The following is a 21,036-nucleotide window of genomic DNA, read 5'->3' as shown; positions in this document are numbered from 1 at the left end:
ACTCCTGTTTTTCCAGCTGCTATCTAATTATGGCAAGGCTTTAGATTTCCAGTAGCTTATTTCCCATGCAGGCTGCAAAGATGGCAGTGTTTACAGGTGAATTGTTCTCAGTTAAATCAATAGTCTTATGATAAATTAATTTTTTTTTAGGAAAACATTTTTAACTTTATCACTCTTTTGGAATATTACATTAATGTCCTGTTTAGAGCTCATCAGTATATTTAATAACACAGGCAACTGAAGTAATGTTTGAACTTAGTTATCTTTAACTGTTATCCAGTTTTCCATGGAATATTGTTGATGCTGTGATTAATTTTAAAATATTTGTGCTTAATTTAATGTTTTCAAAGATGTTTAATAATCAGTGTACCATAAAGCAATGACTTGCTCTGGACACATGAGGATTTAATGTGAGATTCTCCAACTCATCCATTTCCTTGTACTCTAAGAAATGTGTATATCCCCATCTGACACTGCCTCTGCTGCAGCTGTCTCTTATGGTGGCCCTTCCTTTGCTTACACCTCTAAATGAGTCATCTGCCAATGGGCACAGTGAGGTGTTTGTGTGTCTCCATCTTTTTTCCTCTCCATTCTTCTCTTTGGAACAGCACTGCTTTTGACCTTCTTCAAATAATTCATCTTCCGACTCCTCCTGGACCACCTTCCTCTCTGACATCTGGCTTTATTCTCTTCCTCCTCTCTGTCCCCCAACATCACCATTCTTGACTTCAGTTTTAATGTTGTGTAATCTCCCCCGCCCCAACCACAGTCTTATTTGGGCTTAACACCTGAACCAGCAGTCTCACTCATCAGAATGGTCACTCGCTCTTCCTTAAATTCACCAAACCCCATTGCTTCTCAAATCTCCCTATTTGTACTCCTTTCACACTACAACCTCAACTCCTTTGACATTTCTCATCTGTCTCCCTCCCAGTACTTTACTGTCTTTCAGTAGATGAACATCTGTTATTTCTCTGCCCCCGGTCTGCTCACACTGTCTCTTTTCCTGGTCTACTCACACTGTCTCTCTTCCTGACTCTCAAATATTTTCACTCCTTTTTCTCTCCTATTCTAAAGCCTTTTCCCTGTGTCTTCATCGCAGTCTGTTGTGTCACCCCCATCCCTGGCTCATCTCATTATCAAAATCCTTTCCCCCTGCTCCTGTGGTTCTAGCCCAGTGTCCACACTGACTTCCTCTGCTACACATTTGTACTTCCAATCCCATTTTTTCTGCCATATTCCTTTCCAAGCAGCATGATATTTACAACCCTAACTGACTCACAAGCATACAGTCCCAAAATCTGCCATGACCTTCTTTTCTCCTTTTTCTTTCTTCTCTCCGTTTCATCTAATATCCTTTGCTCTAATCTCTCCCATCCTAACAAATTGTGTCTTTTGCTTTCTTTTATCCCTCCACCTCTAAATTGGCTGAGTGCAACATTTGCAACCGTTGTTTTGAGTTCTTCTCTTATCTTCCTGGGTATAGTTCAGTTTGGCTTTTAACCAGTCTACTCCTTCTCCATAGTTAGATCTCAGGACTTTTACTTTAACCTCTTCCTTCTTGACCTCTGCAGCTTTTGACAATGTTGATCAGACCCTTCTTAAAAGCTTGTACTCCCTTTGGCTTTTGTGCTTTAATCCTTTCCTGATTATCTTCCTATATCTCTAGCCTTTCCTTTGTTGGGTCCTATTCCTACCACCACCCACTTTCGCAGAGGTCTCCTGTTTCAGATTTTTTTTCCTTTAGGATAACCTTATTTGCTCATATGGCATCTTTACTTGGATGACAAATCTACATCTCTGCTCCTGAACTGCCTCCTTCCACCCAATTCCTCATATTGGTCTGTCTAAGACTTCTTTTTCATATCTTGTCATTTATTTAAAACTTAACATGAAAAGTGGTTAAGAGTAAAAAGTTACGGGTTTTTTTCCCTTTTATGATTTCTTTGTTGTAGCTATTGGATTTGAGAAGTTTCTAGCATATTTGTTTTTTAATGAAAATGATAAAAAGGAAGCATGACAAATAACAAGTAAAATCCCCAAAAGATATTGTTGTGCTAATGGATCCCTTTCCATTTCATAGGCCATTCCTATTTAACCTACGCTCAAGATGCATAACTTAGAATCTCCCTACAATTCATTTGGCCATCAGTTCTGTTCCTCTCCCGGGGGTATATTATACAACTGGGCCCTATCTCATTACCCCTTAGTTTCAAAATCCAGGCCCTGGTGTGGGGCTGTGCCCTCAGAGCTCCCTCCCTGGACACTCTTCACCTCTCTGGACCTTTCTGGCCTCATCTCTCCAGCTGGGCCACTAAAAGAGCTCAGTTCTCCTTCGGGGGTGCCTCATCAGTGGCTGGTGGGGTGGGGACCCAGGCACCCCATTACTCCAGGTCTCAGCCCAGGGACCCTATAGACAGCAGCCAAACACCACACCTCTTTAATTAAACTGCATCACTGCTACAATTCTCTGGGGCACTTCCCCACAGCACCAGCACATTCTTCACCCTTACCTCAGCGCCAAGTCCCAGCAGTTAGCCTGGAGGTCCTTCTCACTCTGCAGCTCTTCTTATACTAGCCTGCAGCCCCTTTCTGATTGGCTGCTCCCTGAAGCCCCTTTCTGCTACTTGGAAGACCCTTTTGGCAGCTTGGAAGACCCTTTCCATTGCCCTTTTCGGGGAAGGAGGGGGAATTGGCACAGTCATGAGACATTCAGCAGGGGGCCTCAGGGCCTAGTCCACCCTGTCACACTGCCCAATAGACCAGTCAGCTTCTCCTACTCTCTTTTTCTGCAGTGGTACCTGACCAACCCTTCTGTCTTAGAAATTAATACCTATAGAGCATTTCTGCATCTGGGATTTTCTCCAGAAAGATATCTTCTCTGAATCTGAGTGCCCTAATAAGAAATGGACTTTGGGGTGATCTAATATCAACAGCTGGACCCAGATTGCTTAGGATCAAGGGATATTAGTCTGGGAGCATAGTTTAGTACAATCTCATTCTCAGGGCAATATAGCAATAGAAAAGTAAGGAAAGTGTCATCTGAATCATAATTTCATTGGTGTCACCATCTGCACTGTGGCAGGAGGGATTCCCTTCTCCCTGGCTCACAGCTCTGGAAGAACAGCCGTAATGGGTCAGACCAAAGGTGCATCTAGCCCTGTATCCTATCTTCTGACAGTAGCTATTATCAGGTGCTTTAGAGGGAATGAGCACAACAAGTAATCATCAAGTGATACATCCTCTGTCACGCATTCCGAGTTTCTGTCAGAGGCTAGGGACACCATCCCTACCCATCCTAGCTAATAGCTATTGATGGACCTATCCGTCACAAATTTATCTAGTTCTTTTTTAACCCTGTTACAGTCTTGGCCTCCACAACATCTTATGTCAAAGAGTTCCACAGGTTGACTGCTCATTCTGTGAAGAAATACTTCCTTTTTGTTTGTTTTAAACTCGCTGCCTATCAATTTCGTTTGGTAACACCTAGTTCTTGTGTTATCAGAAGGAGTAAATAAAACTTTCTTATTTACTTACTCTACACCAGCCATGATTTTATAGACCTCTATCAGATGCCCATTAGTCATCTCTTTTCCAAGCTGAAAAGTCCCAGTCTTATTAATATCTCCTCATATGGAAGTTGTTCCATACCTCTAATCATTTTAGTTGCCCTTTTCTGAACCTTTTCCAATTCCAATATATCTTTTTTTTTAAATGGGGCAGACATTTGTACATGCAATATTCAAGATGTGGGCATTCTTGGATTCATATAGAGACAATATGGTATTTTCTGTCTTACTATCTATCCCTTTCTTAATGATTCCCAACATTCTGTTAGCTTTTTTGACTGACACTGCACATTGAGTGCATATTTTCAGATAACTATCCACAAGGACTCAAAAATCTCTTTCTTGGGTGGTAACAGCTACTTTAGACCCCTTCATTTTATATGCATAACTCCATGGAAATTTTGATAAGTGTTGTCAGAAATGGGATGAGTTGGGTATCACAGGGCCACCCAGAGGATTCAGGGGGCCTGGGGTCTTGGGCAGCAGGGGGCTCCCATTTCAGTGGTAATTTGGCGGCGGGGGGTCCTTCCATTCCGGGACCCACCTTCGAAGTGCCCCAAAGACCTGCGGTGGGGCACCCCCGCCGCTGAAGTCCCAGCACTTTGGCGGCGGGTCCCAGGGCTTAAGGACCCCCCACCGTGGGTCTTCGGGGCACTTCAGGGGTGGGTCCTGGAGTGGAAGGACCCCCCGCCACCGAATTGCTGCCAAAGACCTGGAGCGAAAGAAGCTCCGGGGGCCTGGGTCCCGCGAGAGTTTTCCGGGGCCCACTGAGCGAGTGAAGGAACCTGCTCCAGAGGCCCTGAAAAACTCTCGTGGGATCCCCTGCAGGGCCTGGATCCTGGGACAAATTGCCCTACTTGCCATCCCCCCCAGGTGGCCTTGGGGTATCATTCCAAAGGCCTTTCTCCCACAAACACCATGTTACCAAACATGACAAGCGTAGAACAATTATGTGTGTGTGGAGATATATATTTGAGCAAATATTAAAAAAAAACTTTTAAAAAATTATATTTTAACACAGGGATGCATTGCTTACATTAAAAAATGGATCTTTGGTAATCCTAGGGACGTTAGTGTTGACACATAGAGCTGAAAACATTTATTCATGAAAATCGTCATCGGTGTCTTCTCCATCTAGGACATCACTGCTAGAGACAGTATCACACTGATGCTCATTGAACTGCACTTGCACAGCTCAATACAAGACAAGCTGTTGACCAAACATTTGCAGGGTGGTGAGCACCTGGTTTTTGCATTCAGAAATTTGATTAGATGAAGGATTAATTTCAGAGTGCACATAGTATTTCATTCACAACTAGTGTGATCAATCCATCCTCCAAGACCCATGCATGCACAGTAGGGAAGTGTATTTTTGTATACAATTGATCATAAATTGTTCCAGAGCCATTCTATCGCTTGATAATTTGCCCTTTTGATATAAATGCACCACTTGTGGGTGGCAATTTTTCTTCATTTGTCTGTTTCTTGGAAAACGTCAATAAAGACAGCTCTGCGAGTGTCCTAATGTTGGTGTTCAAATGGTAAACTGGGCATATGAACACCTCCAGTGCATTTCTGACCTCAATAGTGACTGTCTCAGCCATTCAGAGTGAGGAGGGAACGTGCGGAAGCTGAATCAAATGGTTTCTAGTAAAATAAGTTGGTCTTTTAAGTAAACCTTCCTGAAAGATATCTGGCAGTTCAGTGGCTTTTAATGGCATGAATGATAGGAACAGATCTCTGAGGGATAAAAAGCAATTCTGTTCCCTAGCACAGGCACAAAACCAGAATCTAGTAGAAGTCTTGGGTAGCATCTCAGAGAGAGCACTAGAACGTCTCTCTCCCATGCGAAAACACAGAATATGGTAGCACCTCTCTTTGTGGCATTGATGGCATGCAAGATAATTTTGGTGTCAGATTTCTCATGGGAACTATGAAGACCTCTACTGAACAGTGCAAGATAGCAGCTTCATTATGCCACATGACAACAAAATTCTTTAAGCAATTCTTTGCATGAGAGAGCATTTTTTTCCTGCAAAGTATATGGCTAATTCATCCTTCATGTCAGTACGAGACAATAGTTTCTTCATTGTGACACTGGGAATGTTCGTAGAGTCAATGATTTTTGTATTGGACAAGTGCAATAATATTATTATAATAATATTGGTAATTTTTAAATTGATTTCTCTGTATATATGTGAAACACAAGGTGGACTTTGTCATAGTTCCAATATTTTCTCTGTAGCATCATGATGAGATGTTTAACCAAATCTCAGCAGGTATTAATATTTCGGTTTATCGAGAGCTCGTATCTCAGCCATGCTATCTATGATTGCTCTACTGAAAATCCTCTGATTGTATAAGGTGCTAGCCACATTGTCTGTATGAGCTGGCTTAGGAAGACCATATCAGATGTGCAATAGTTTGCTTTTTGCCTGGCGCGTATGGATTGTTCCATCTCATTCAAGCATCAGTAATGGCACCATAGAAGACTCATGCTTCCCAAAGCCTCTCACAGATCCACATCATGCTGAGATCTGGACGTGAGTAGGACACAAACCAACAAAGACATGTCTGCAGTCAGATTTGTATCAGTTCCTGGCATCTTCTTTCACTCTGGCTGTCTTCTTTGTATTTGAGCTCAGCTTTAGTTTGTTCTTCTAGATTGGAGCCCAGAAACTGACAGAGCCTTGGATAATTTTTGTTGGTTTTTGAAGACTTCATGCAAGTCTTGACCCAAAGTACCCAATCAAATGACCTCTTTAGTTATGTCATCATTTGAAGACGGCTTTTGTCATGATATTAATGATCTCCAGTCCATCAAATGGACTATCAGTATGAGTAAGCTCATCCTGTAGTTTTAAAATTTCCCCTTCTTGGCATTTAAAAGCACATAATGAGTCTAGATGGTATTTGGTTACTTCTGGGAAAATCATCCCAGACATGCTTAATATTTTGTTCAAAAATTGATGGCATTCTCGAGTTGCCAGAGCATTTTAGAGGCTGTGTTATGCCCACAGACTCTCCCTCCACTGCTCTATGACTTTGATTGCTCTGTTTTCATGTTCTTGGGCTTCATCTGAACCAAGTGTACAGAAAGGAACTAGTGACCTTTTAGCAACCCAATTATCTTTTCAAAAATTCTCCCATATGTCAGGTCAGATTTTTCTACATGTTATTTCAGCAAGATACCAGGCAGTCATCACAGAATAGTTTGCTAAATCTATAGCAAAAAAAAAAAAAGTGTTTCACAGACTCTTCCAGTGCTTTGGCATGCACATTCAAATTAGCAGTCCTTGACAGTTCAAATAAAGAGCAGCAAAAGACTCAACCATCTTCATGTATTGTCAGACCACAAAAGTTGGCTTTGTCACTGCTTTAACCTCATCAAATTCCTTAACCCATTCTGTGATATTGCAGCTTTTCATAGTGTGCAACTTGTCATTGAGAGTGGAATGTACACTGGATGTGTGGAACTACTCTTGCAAGTCCTGTATCCTTTGGGAAATGACTGCAAGCACATCAGTATGTTTTTCAAAGAAGACATCTAGGTAGCATTTTTGAAAGGCAATGAGTGTTTTAGTGTATGCTTCTATAGAACATCAAAACTTTTTTTTCTTGAAAGAATTTGGTTCACCATACTGTCCATCTAAAAATCCCTGAGATCTCAGGAATACCAGTGCCATCATCAAATGAGCTGATTGTGTGTATTGCTGCAAAGAATTGCTGCAGTTCTCTAAGACACAGATGCCATCATGAAGATCATCATGGGACATTATCAGTTGTTGATAGAGCTGTAAAGGCCGATCTTTATTGTCACAACACATTTTGATTCAGTTCCATAAGTATACTTATGCATGCATTCCAGCTCCATACATTGAACTGAGTCATCAGTGGGGCTTGCAGGTACGATTGCAGGATGCATATATAAGGGTATGGCTACATTTGGAATTTCAAAGCGCTGCCCCGGCAGCGCTTTGAAGTGTGAGTGTAGTGGGAGCGGCAGCGCTAGGAGAGAGCTCTCCCAATGCTGCATGTAAACCACATCCCTTACGGGTGTAGCGTGCAGCGCTGGGAGCGCCTCCCTGATTACACTGACGCTTTACAGCGCTGTATCTTGCAGCGCTCAGGGGGGTGTTTTTTCACACCCCTGAGCGCGAAAGTTGCAGCGCTGTAAAGTGTGAGTGTAGCCATGGCCCTAACTTTCAGTCTGGCAACTTGTATAGTAAAAAGTTTAAAGGCTGACCCCATTGGAATATATCTTTTTCATAAAATAGTATGATATGGTATGTCTTGGGTGTCTAGATGATTTGAGGGTACATCATTGTCTTCAGCTGAAGATATGCTCAGTAATTCTTTTCACCTCTGGCCTCCTTGAGTGCCTCCTGGAGCGCCACCTGCTTACCATCCTATCTGCTGGTGCTGAAATCACTGTGGCCACTGATGCACCACTTAAAGACGTGCAGGTCACATGGTATTATTTTTTTCAGGTTTGGCTTCAGCTATGTTCACACAGACTTGAGGACAAAATGTTTTTCTGTAAAAATTTAGCACCTGCAAATAGTCTTCATATTAATGTTGTCATCAGCACTTTCTTCCACTTTTGGTAGCACCACACTCTTTTTTCCCCAGCTTTTAGGGATGTGCTCTGTAATTCATTTCTTCAGATAGGAATGTCCATGTTCCCCATGTCATCTTCAATAAGGGCTTTAACTGCCTTTCTTTTAAGCATTTTTTCTTCTTCAATCCCATTCAAGGCACATTTCTCTGTACTTAGCCTCTGCATCAACTATCACCACCACTTTCCCATCCATTAGAGTGTCTGCGAGGCAATTTATGAACTCAGCTGAGTCACTGTTTGCAGTAGTAAAATCAGTGTTTGTTTCTGTTGCTTTTACTTTTTTGATGCAACATATTACATATATTGTGTAGCTAGTTGTGACACACAATATCATGTGTTTGTGTCTGTTGGGTCAATGCGGGAAGCAGCGTGGGCCAAAGGAGGTGCTGGCCGCAGCTTCCCTCAGCCCCCCTTGGCCTGGAGCAGTGAACCGCGGCCAGTGGGAGCTGCGATTGGCTGAACCTGCGGACGCTGCAGGTAAACAAACCATCCTGGCCCACCAGCAGATTTCCCTGATAGGCCGCGTGCCAAAGGTTGCCAATCCCTGAACTAGCCCATAGAATCACATACATTCCCAGACTATGTCATAGGCTACCTAGACTTTCCTATGGGTTACCAGTTGTCCATTAATATTCCACGTCATCTTGAGTCAAGTAACAGGAGACATTCTATCGGTCAGCTAACAAGGTTGGATTAACTATTTTTTTTTTGGTTTTGGGAGAGGAGGAGTTACCTTACGCAAACTTTTGTAGAAATGTTTCAAAGTGTGAGAGATGTCACCCTACAATCCTCTGTATTTCTTGTTTTTCTCCAGAAGTCAAAATGCCATGAAAATGACTTACCTTGTGGCTTAGCTAAAACAAGGGAGTACTGGAAATTGCAACAAATATCACTGGTTATAAAATATTGAAATTATCGGTCTGCTTGGCTGCCTACATATTTAGAAATTGTTTTACAGGATTATTTTTTGAAATACTCTTTGTTCAGGATTATTTTTCCATAACCCTTTGGCACCGCACATTTTGTACATACAGCAGCACACATTTTTCCTTACAATTCTCCTTCATTTTTAGATGCATTATTAATAGCAAAATATTATAATGTACTCTGTTCCTGTGGTATAACCATAAAGATACTGTAGTTTCATAATTGAATTTTCCATTAAAAATGTTTCTCTTCTCTATCCCCAATACAAAATAAACTCTGGTGTGAATATTTATTAAATTTTCAAATAAAATGATATATTTGTATTTTGCTGATGCTTACCAATATGAATGACTCTGCTTTGTATATTTTCTAGAATAAAGAAAATGTTTTAATGAAAAATAAGTGGCATGAAAGAAGTTAACTACTGATGAGATTAGCTGTGCTCATTGCAGAAAAATGTACTAATCTAAAGCAGCATATTCACAAAGGGTTTGTTTATGTATGTATTTGCATTTTCTGATGTCTTATTAGTGACTTCAGTGTGTCAGGGACTCTAACCCCGACGGCAAAGTTCGTTGTCTGACTGCGAGAGAGACAGGCAACACAAGCAAGGTCCGATCAAAAGCTCTTTATTGACAAGTGCACGCATCAATAGAGAGCAGCTCGTCTCCAGAGAGAACCAGCCTGCCCTTTACATCTTAGTATAAGCCTATATAGACAGTTCCGTCGCGTCATAAATTATTCACTGGAGCAACCCACCCCCTTCTAACAACTAGAAACTAGACACCTTTAGTATACATGCATGCCTAAAGTTAGACATGTAGGGGAGTTAAAAACAAACAAAGAACTGAACCAGGGAGTGAAAACAAGGAGGCTGGGAAACTAGGGCTCTTATCAGTTCTTCGAAGGAGCTGCCCGAACACAGCACATCTGGTACTATGCCAGGAATGCAGCTTTTTTCTTATCTTACTTTTTCCCAGCGCTTGTCAGACATGCTGCTGCTTCTCAGTGTTTTTCACTTAGGGATTACCCACAAACCTCTTTTAGCCTGACTTTGGTCAGGTTGGCATACCTGGTTTTGTCTGCTATATCTTTATTCAGGCCTAACAAGTGGAAAGCTTCAAAAGGATTAATGGCTTGCTTTTGCACAAGTTCTTTATTTATCATCATTAACAGGCCTGTTTGAAAGAGGTTTTTTTTGTTTTATGGTGTAATGTATCATTTACTGAAATTCTCTTTCTGGCAAGCTGACAAAAGTAGTATATTAGATGTTATGCTGTCTAATTACATGGCTTGATTTTAGCAATCATTTCCAATTTGTTGGACAGAAAAGAAGAATACTGTAGCACAAGTCTTAAGCTCTTTCCATCATACTATATCTAAGGCCACGTCCAGACTAGGGGAGGAAAATCGATCTTAGATACGCAACTTCAGCTACGTGAATAACGTAGCTGAAGTCGAATTTCTAAGATCGAGTTACTCACCCGTCCAGACGGCGCGGGATCGATATCTGCGGCTCTCCATGTCGATTCCGGAACTCCGTTCGGGTTGATGGAGTTCCGGAATCGATGTAAGCGCGCTCGGGGATCGATACATCGCGTCCAGACTAGACGCGATATATCGATCCCCGAGCAATCGATTTTAACCCACCGATACAGCGGGTTAGTCTGGACATGGGCTAAGATAGGATAAAATGTCTGAAAGGTCTTATTTTGTAGCGTTCACTAGACACTTCTGTTGAAATAATTAACTTATCTATTGGAAGGGTTTTTAGCTCGTGTTTGAGAAAAGCTTTTGTTACGGAAAACAAACTTCCCACAGAATGTTCATTGTGAATAACACCACAATGTCATCGAATGTAATAATTTTTTAAAAAAGAAGTTACTCCTAAAGAAAGCTTGACTGTTCAAAACATTGTTTTAGTTATTTAAGATAACTGGTATTTTATGAATTCATTAACATCTGATTAAATGCATTTAATGGACACATCAGTGCATTTACTATCAAATAATTAAGAATACTATCCATAATTAATTTAAAAAACTAATTGAAAAGCTGTTCATGGAATATCTTGACAAGTACTTTTTGCCAAAAATATTGAAAACCCTATAAATTAAACCCTATCAATATTGTGAATATTTGGGCTGTCTCTATTTACCATGTCACAGGAGAGAGAAATTCTCTGCCATCCCTAGTGGTTAGAAAAACAAGGTGCATAAGATAATGTATTTTGTTGGACCAACTTCTGTTGTTGAGAAAGACAAGCTTTTGAGTCACACAGAGCTCTTCTTCAGGTCTGGGAAACTAACTCCCAGCATCACAGCAAAATGCGAGGTGGAACAGATTGTTTAGCATAAGTAGTTAGCACATATTGAAAGTGACCATTGTAATTCATAATATATTCCAAAAATCATCACATACAAACACTTATCTTCTTAAGATGATAAATTTAAAAATATGTTTTCAATCTTCAGACTAAAGTTCTTGCAGAGAAAGCCTAGTCAAGCTGAAGAATTGGAAGATATTACAGAAATCAATGTGCTAAATATATTACTGGTCTCAAACTTTTGTGAAGTTTATAAAGACATTAATGGAATAGAATATAAATCAATATAAATGAGAAATTATATGAATGTCAGTCACACTATTGTTACTTTGTGTAATTTTATTGTTGATCAAAGAAAAGTATGGTGGGATATAAAATGTAAGCAGATTAATTATTTGTGCAAGATTTACAAATTAAATACATTTAGAGACATGTCTAAAACTGTAATATTTGAACAAACTACACTCAAAGCTCAACTATAGTGCACTATCTCACTTAATATTATACTGATATTCTGTAGACAGCCTTCTTGGTACCTGCTTTTGACTTATCTCTGACACTTTTGGTAGGTCTGTAGGTTTAATGGGGCCGTATATAATGATCCATCACAGGGTAAAATACAAGAATGTTAAAGTAATTCTTAACGTTATGGAGTAGAATCTTGGACTTCTAACAGAAACATAAATGCACTTCGGACACTATTGGAACATTTCAGTTAAGTAATGTTTCAGGTAAGAGAACTACAAGAAAGGTCATGCCTGTTTTGAAACCAGACAAATAACTTTTGAGAACAAATCTGTAACCTAAGAACCTCTTAATGTCAACTGGCAAAGGGGTGCAGCAGAGTTACTGAAATGTCACGAGCATGTCATGTACATTCTAGTTTGCTGAAGAATATCATGTGAGGTCTTGTATGAAAGCAGGTGTCATGCTGGTCATCTATATCATTATGAAATGTACGTACATGTACTATGCTGTGAGTTACGTATCTGTACCTGAAAATTATGTTCTCAAGCAAGTAAGGTAAAAACAAATCACCAAAAGGTGACATTCCTTAGACTGGTTCCTCCAGATAGGAGGTGAGAGATATATCTCTGCAAGGAGGTAAATTAAGTATTGTAAGCTAACAGAATGGTTGTCCAATTACATATCAATTCCAATGCTAATGAGGAGATGTGAAGTCAGCAGGAAAGGAGCACACGGGAGTGGGGGAGAGAAACCCAAGTCATGGGGTTTATCCTGTCCAGGAGTAAAGACAATACATTTTTTGGGTGGGGGGAGGCGGGTATAAGTAGAAGACAAAGAAGGCATTCTGGTATCCCTTCACTGTGGAAGCAAAGGGACAGCAATTTTTGTTTTATGGCAAAGGGGTGTCAGTCATGCTTGGCTGAAAACTCTGATGAGAACTTTGGGTGAGATAAAAAGTCTTTAGACAAGAGAGCAACTTGTTAGTTGAGTTGAGTCTCTAGAAAGCGTGTTATGATTTGTTTTACATGTAACTATTGGTTTCCAATATTCATTCTTACTATCACTAGAACCTCTTTTCTTTGACAAACATTCTTGTTTTCACTGTAAATAGCTGTAACTACTGGTGTTAAGCAAAGGGGTGGTCCTCAGCTGAATCTTACAAGCTGGGGTGTATACTGTTCTTTTGGGACCAGCGGGTTTGATAGAATGCTCAGTGGAGAAGGGACTGCATGCTACAGAGCATGCTCAGAGAGGACTGGAGGGTTGGTATGTGCCGTTTACTAACCTGCAGAGAGCGAGCAAGGCCTGCAGGGTCCTGGAAGGCGGCTCTTGTGTGCCAGAGACTGATGGATTCAGGAGGCTTATTCACAGTAGACACAGATAAGGTAGCCTCATGCTGAAGGGCAGGTGGTAGTGAGGTAGTTCAAAACCCTGGAGAGCATCACACAGACAGTTAGTAAAAAATGTGGAGTAAAATATGAGTATGTTTCTGAAATGCATATCTGAACATCTTTTCCATAGATGTATTACTGAAAATAGACCTGTGGAAATCAAAAGCATAGTCCTGTTTAAATGACCAAATGTCCTTTTATTCCCAGTACAGTCTAGTCATTGAAGCCTTAAAATGGAGCAGATGTACACTGTTTCTTTAAATCTGCAGCAAGAACCCAGACAAAGTGTTCTAGGCAGGCGATTTACAATGAAACAGGGAAGCTGTAATGCAGTGTAGTACAGGAAGGGCATAGTTTGAGCAATACTTGCTTACCTCACAGGGGTGCTATGAGCATAACTAATGATCTAGATCATTGGTTTCCAAACTTTTTGGCATCACGCCCCCTTTTTAATTTTCGAGAAACCCTCATACCCCCCACCTCTCCTTTACTATCATCCAAGCCTCTTTTGAACAAATTCAATTTGTAATGTAAAATTTAAAGTAAACACAAAAACTTATAAGCACAAATAGTTTTTCTTGGCACAAAAATGTAATAAAAATGTGATTTAAAATAAGAAATAGCATAAACAAAATGAATTTAATGTGAAGGATGATGATGCATTTTCTTCACAAGTTGGGAAATCCTAGGTTTGAAAGATGAAAGTGCACAATGCAAATAATTTCTGACATCCAGTTGATTCCTTTGTTTCATTTTTATTAAAGCTAAACTTGAAAAGCTTTTTTCACAGAGGTATGTCGACGAAAACAGAAGAATAATACCTAGCGCTTCTTCTCCAACTTTTGGGTAAATTGGGAAATATTTTATCCAAAATCCTCTAGGCTTAAGTTTTCAAAAATATCTTTCACACTTGACTCGTATTTCATTTTGAGTGCTTTTTCTTGCAATACTTCTGACAATGAATCGACATCAACCTTGAATAGATTACATGCCAATTTCTGAAAGAGGTTGCCAGAAAATTTCTCTGGAAAATAGCAGATGAATTTGTCAGCAAGGCAGTCCAGATGAAACACAATTTTGTTCTTTGCATCCTCTTTACAAAGTTTCAGTGAGTGATGAAAATGTTGGTAAAGATGAAAAATTAGGCATCTGAGCTTGCGTTCGACGTTTCCTAAGCTTGATTTTTCTGTAAATGTTTTTATAGCATTGTGATGCACTATAACATTTGCAGTGTTGTTTGTTGTTTTCTTGCAACTTCAAATTGAGATTGTTCAAAAATTCAAAAATGTCCACGAGGTATGCCAGTAAAAGTTGAAACATTTGGTCCATAAACACACAATATAACTCTTCTTTTTTCTGTTGCTTGAGGAAAATTTCCACTTCATCTTTCAGTTAGAATAATCTCGAAAGCATGTTCCCTTTGGAAAGCCATCATACCTCTATGTGAAACAAAAGAATGTTATGATCCGCTCCCAGATCCGTGCAAAGAGCTGCAAAAAGTCTCATATTTAAAGTGCTGTTCTTCACAAAATTGACAACTTTGATGGCCAAATTCAACAAGTCCTGTAGGTCATCTGGAAGGGTTTTAGCAGCTAACGCTTGTCTGTGTATAATGCAGTGAGTCATGGTCATGGCTGGATTTTTTTCTTTCATCGATGTCACAAATCCAGAGCAAGAGCCAAGCATCACTGGAGCATCGTCTGTGCATACACCAACTAGTTTTTCCCTGCTTTCTGCTGCCAGGATGTGCTTCCTGCTGCCCAGCTGAGCCTTGTGGAAAGAAGAAAAGTACTGGCAGCGGACAGTCTTTTAGTGTTGAGTTCCACTATGGGTGGGCAGTCGTGAAGGATGAAGAAATGGGGCACAGGAGAAAAATAATAAAGTATTTCTTAGGTGGTTTAGCAGAAGTGACCCTTGAAAATGGATTTGAATGAAGAGAGTTTTTTTGCCACACAGATCAGATCAAGTAGTCCATTCTAAGACCTGGGGATGGAAGAAAACATGAAGACATTAGTGGGAGAAACAGAGAAGCAAGTATTTGAGACTAGTGGCACTGGCAATGTAGAGGGGCTGATAACATAAGAGATGAGAGATCATGATGTATGACCAATTTAGCATGCAAGCTCTACAGGGCAGGAGCATGCCTTTACTGCCCATACAAAGTGACAACTACACCTATGGTACTGTTTACAAATATCAGATAATAACAAATTCACTAGTGTTGCACATCTCTTTTTTATTTAAAAAAAAAAAGGAGATAACAGAATGGAAAAAGATCCTGTCCCCTAAAAAGGGAGAAAAATAGCCTACATTTAGAAAGCCTGTATCACAGCCAAGACTCCTGACTTTGTGTTGCTTACATTTGCCCAATATCCATGGTTCTAACCGTTTAATTGCTCTTTCTGCCTCTCATTTTCAGCGTGCTCAGCTCTCTGCGCCTAGTGGAATGGTGCACAACCTCTGCAACACACAGGTGATACTGACAACCTTTAAGGAGCAAGAGGACTGCAATTCACATACACATTTACATAGAAGTACTTGAAATTTGTGTCTGTTTGGCATCCTCCCTACATTGCATTTAGAATAAGTAAGATTTCTTTAAGTAAAGTGACTCCTTTGCTACCCTGAAAGCTTGGTCTTCTCATGATTTCTCTTTCCTTTTTTATTTCTTTACTTTCCCCTTTTCCTCTTCTTCCATCTGCCACATTTCTGGCCATATTGTGTTGATATTGATAGAGGAGGGTGATATTTCACGTCTTAGTGATAGCAAAAATGTAATATTTTCTTGATGTTGCAAGATAAAACCAGTGTAATATTGCTTGCATTGTGATGATAGCACAGAATTATTATGTTTGAAAATATATTTAGTACATTGGCAAGAGACATAACTGAATTGGTTCCTTGGGTTTCACAGCCCTAGTAGAGATCCCCCAGCTCGACACTCATTAGGCTGCTGTGTTTGGGTTCCACCATGCTGGACCCATGTGCTTTAAGTTTTCTGAGTATGAGTAAGCTCCAGCACTGTCTCTTTCTTTGGCCTCTCTGACAAACTTGTGGGTATAGATGCTCAGTCTATTACACCTTCATTGAAATGGGATCCTGTGGCCCAGCTACTCTAGGTCTTGGGATCCGTGTTGACCTCCACCCCTGAGAATCCCCAGTAGCTGAAAGACAGGTTTCAGAGTAGCAATCGTGTTAGTCTGTATCTGCAAAAAGAACAAGAGTACTTGTGGCACCTTAGAGACTAACACATTTATTTCAGCATGAGCTTTCGTGAGCTACAGCTCACTTCTTCAGATGCACAGGATGGAACACATAGACATGAGATATTTATACATACAGAGAACATGAAAAGATGGAAGTATGCATACCAACAGGAAGAGTCTAATCAATTGAGATGAGCTATCCTGAGCAGGGGAAAAAAACCTTTTCAAGTGATAATTAAGATGACCCATAGAAGGTGTGAGGAGAACTTAACATAGGGAACTAGATTCAATTAGTGTAATGACCCAGCCATTCCCAGTCTCTGTTAAGGCCTGAGTTAATTGTGTCTAATTTACATATTAATTCGAGTTCAGCAGTCTCTCTTTGGAATCTGTTTTTGAAATTTTTTTGTTGCAAAACTGCAAGTCTGTCACTGAGTCGTCTGAGAGGCTGGCCAATGTACATGGCAGAGGGGCATTGCTGGCATATGATGGCATATATCACGTTGGTAGATGTGCAGGTGAACGACCCCCTGATGTGATTAGGTCCATCTTTAAGGATAGGTTGTAGAGCTTTGATGATGCGCTGGAGAGGTTTTAGTTGGGGGCTGTAGGTGATGGCTAGTGGCATTCTGTTATTTTCTTTTTTGGGCCTGTCCTGTAGTAGGTGGCTTCTCGGTACTCTTCTGGCTCTGTCAATCTGTCAATCTCTATCAAGCATTCTTAAAACTACAATACCCACCTGCTGAAGTAAAAAAGATGATCCCTCACTCTCACAGATCCTGGGAGACAGGCCAGTCCTCACTTATAGACAGCCTCCCAACCTGAAGTAAATACTCACCAGCAGCCACACACCACACAACATAAACACTAACCCAGGAACCTATCCTTGCAACAAAGCCCAATGCCAGCTCTGTCCACATATCGATTTAAGTGACACCATCATAGGACCTAATCACATCAGGGGTTCATTCACCTGCACATCTACCAACGTGATATATGCCATCATGTGTCAGCAAGGCCCCTCTGCCATGTACATTGGCCAAACCGGACAGTCTCTTCGCAAAAGAATAAATGGACACAAATCTGACATCAGGAATTATAACATTCAAAAACCAGTGGGAGAACACTTCAACCTCTCTAACCACTCAGTGACAGACTTGAAGGTGGCAGTTTGCAACAAAAAAACTTCAAAAACAGACTCCAAAGAGAGACTGCTGAACTCGAATTAATATGCAAATTAGACACAATTAACTCAGGCCTTAACAGAGACTGGGAATGGCTGGGTCATTACACTAATTGAATCTATTTCCCTATGTTAAGTTCTCCTCACACCTTCTATGGGTCACCTTAATTATCACTTGAAAAGGTTTTTTTCCCCTGCTGACGATAGCTCATCTCAATTGATTAGACTCTTCCTGTTGGTATGCATACTTCCATCTTTTCATGTTCTCTGTATGTATAAATATCTCATGTCTGTGTGTTCCATTCTGTGCATCTGAAGAAGTGAGCTGTAGCTCACGAAAGCTCATGCTGAAATAAATGTGTTAGTCTCTAAGGTGCCACAAGTACTCTTGTTCTTTTTGCGGTAGCTTAAACACACCTTTTTCCACAGCTCCAATTGTGTGGGCACTCTGGGTAAATAGGTCTCCTCTTCCAGCTCACATGAGATTTGACACAAACAGACACACAGCCGTCTCAAGCATTCAAGCACCAATCAATCCCTCTATACTTTACATAGCACAAGAAATATATAGAATTAGACAAAACAATAAAGTACCTGCATTCATTTCCCTGTTTGTTTCCTTACCACCTGGGAACATACTTTTGGCTTAGGTTAGAGTGCTCTGTAGAATCCAGGATCCCCCTTCCCGCACATGACTTCTCTGAATTGTGGAGTCTTTCTCTCTGCAGCCAGTTACCTAGCTTCCCCGCTAATCCCACAGTTAAAATAAACTCTTCCATTAAGATAACCTGTCCTTCTATTCTGTCCAAGCTTCCTTTGTCACTGTTAGTTCCTCTAGTCTAAGTCTCCCTCTTCCCCACAAAGTTTCTCAGGCTGTCTGGTTTTTAAAACTCCAGATTAACATCTGAACAACTTGTTCTCCCATTCAAAAATTTTCTCCCATGTTGAGGACTTTTCAACTCTCCAAACCCCAGCCCCCTGGAGAGAAGATGGAGATAACTTGTTTCACCTAAGATGCGACTATTTTGTTCTCCTCAGGCAAGACTTATTCAGGTGTTGACAGTCTTCAATGATTGGCCTACTTTTGCATGGACATGTTGATGCCATTCCCCTGTCTCCTTAGCACAAGGAACATGGGGCAGTAAAGAGTAAAAGACAGTCATAAGACATAAGGATACAGACAGTTCATAAAATCAAACTGGAATTCATCAGGTAGATTCCCCAAATTATCACTTCGTCCCTTCCCCTCATGTAGGCTGTTGTCAATGGAACATACAGAAAGGGGTGAATGGTGTTCCTTGTTAGAATATCTGAAGAATGTGGCCCACTGTGCTCCCATCAGAACTCTATTCTATGTCTTTCTGCCTGTAGATTTCCCAAGAACTATCACAAAGATGAGCACCTCGTTCTCTCATGCAATACAGCCCTTATACAGAAGGCAGAATTTTTTGACCATACCTGCATACTCTTTATCAAATGTGTAGATGATCAATGAATATTCCAGTCTTTTTTACTAATGCTCCTGCAAAGTATTATAAACAGACACAGAATTCAGTTTTGCTTTTATTATGTGGCTTAAATACACCTCTACCCTGCTATACCGCGACCCGATATAATACGAATTCGGATATAATGTGGTAAAGCAGTGCTCTGGGGAGGTGGGGCTGTGCACTCTAGTGGATCAAAGCAAGTTCGACATAACGCTGTTTCACCTATAACACGGTAAGATTTTTTGGCTCCTGAGGACAGCATTATATCGAGGTAGAGGTGTATATAAAAAGTGTGCGTGTCCATCTGCCTGTGTTGGTATGTATAACGTGCATTTATAAAAAGAATTTAATAGATTTTGTAGACTGGAATATATTTCTTAGTTAGTGCTCTAGTTGGTTTAATGACACACAAATAATATATGAAATGAATTAAGTAATTTAAAAGCAATTATAAAGAAGTATGTATTTAGAATCCTGAGTGGTAGTAATCAATGGCTTCTAGTATTTAAGAACAGCATGGTATGGGTTAGTGAGGTTTTCTCCCCAGTATATAGTGTAGGTTTTTGTTTTCTGAGTCTCCCTCTCCCTGCACTACAGGAATTTTTCACTGGTAAACTTGAGGATTGAAAGATAAAATTAAGATAATTATGGATGTACATGAAATTTTAAAAGTACAAATTTTCCACTAAAAGAGACATTTCAAATAGGTCTATTTTAAAATGTGTTCCCCAAAATAGCTTCAGTGGGACTCCTGAACACAAGAGTCTTCTCCAGAAGGACTTCACTAAACTGTTTGGGGCTTTCATAGTGGACTAGATATAATGACCATAAACTTTACAAATATTAATAGCAATTAAGATTCATCATATAATTGAAACTGGTCAGTGCTGAAAATAGTATTACCAAGGATGTGAAGATTACTTCCCACATTTGAAGACCATAGGTCATGGTGTTTTCTGGAATCAGCTGTATTCTTTAAAGTAGAGCCTTGCAAAGCTATCAGGTTAGATATCTGGGGACAATGTGGCGAAAATCTACACCTTTTTCATTCAATTTTTAATGAGCTATGACAACAAATATTGAAATTAAATAATTAATCTTTATGGTTCACTTGTGTAGATTAAAATAAAGTTGTGACCCTTTTCCCCAGTACAATATTTTGAAAGCTCACATGGTTGGAAGAATTTTCTGTGATGTTGTGTATCCATTCGGAGTTTTACATCCAATACATGTTAAATTCAGATTATTTTTCCCCTGCATCTTTTGCTACTAACCACCATTATGTTCATGAGAACAAACATTTGTGATTCCCATAGCAGGAGAGCTCCATATTGTTAAACAATTTCCATCCTACTAATACAAGTTTAATAAAAATAATAATAAAAGACAAAAAGCCCTACATTTTATAGAACAAAATTAAAACTGTAGACTACTGATGTTAAACCAGTACCTAAGTATGATGTGTATTCTTTTTTGAGCATTAGTCTTATTAACTGTATATGCTTCTATGTCAAAATAATGACACTTTACCCTGGTGGCTGCTGACAGAAAAGTCAGAAATGAAAATTTTAACTAACAGCAAGTTATAATTAAGAGTCACAGTTTACACAGGGCAGAGATACTTCTCATCATGTGAAATTTCAGAGGCCTGGGCTAAGCAGAGAAATATCAATAATATGATATTAAGGTATTTATTCTCCCAACACACCAATAAGGTAGGTTGGTAAATGTCATCCTTATTTAATTGGGAAATGAGACAGGGTCTGGGTTTCATTAACACCAAGATCCATTTATGCCACTCCCTTACTGACAGCACAATATGAATTTAAATGAGCATCAGTATAATTTGTTCTTT

This window comes from Gopherus flavomarginatus, chromosome 1 (genome assembly GCF_025201925.1).
Source record: "Gopherus flavomarginatus isolate rGopFla2 chromosome 1, rGopFla2.mat.asm, whole genome shotgun sequence".
In the NCBI taxonomy this organism is placed as follows: Eukaryota; Metazoa; Chordata; order Testudines; family Testudinidae; genus Gopherus; species Gopherus flavomarginatus.
Note: the sequence above shows the minus strand (reverse complement) of the source record.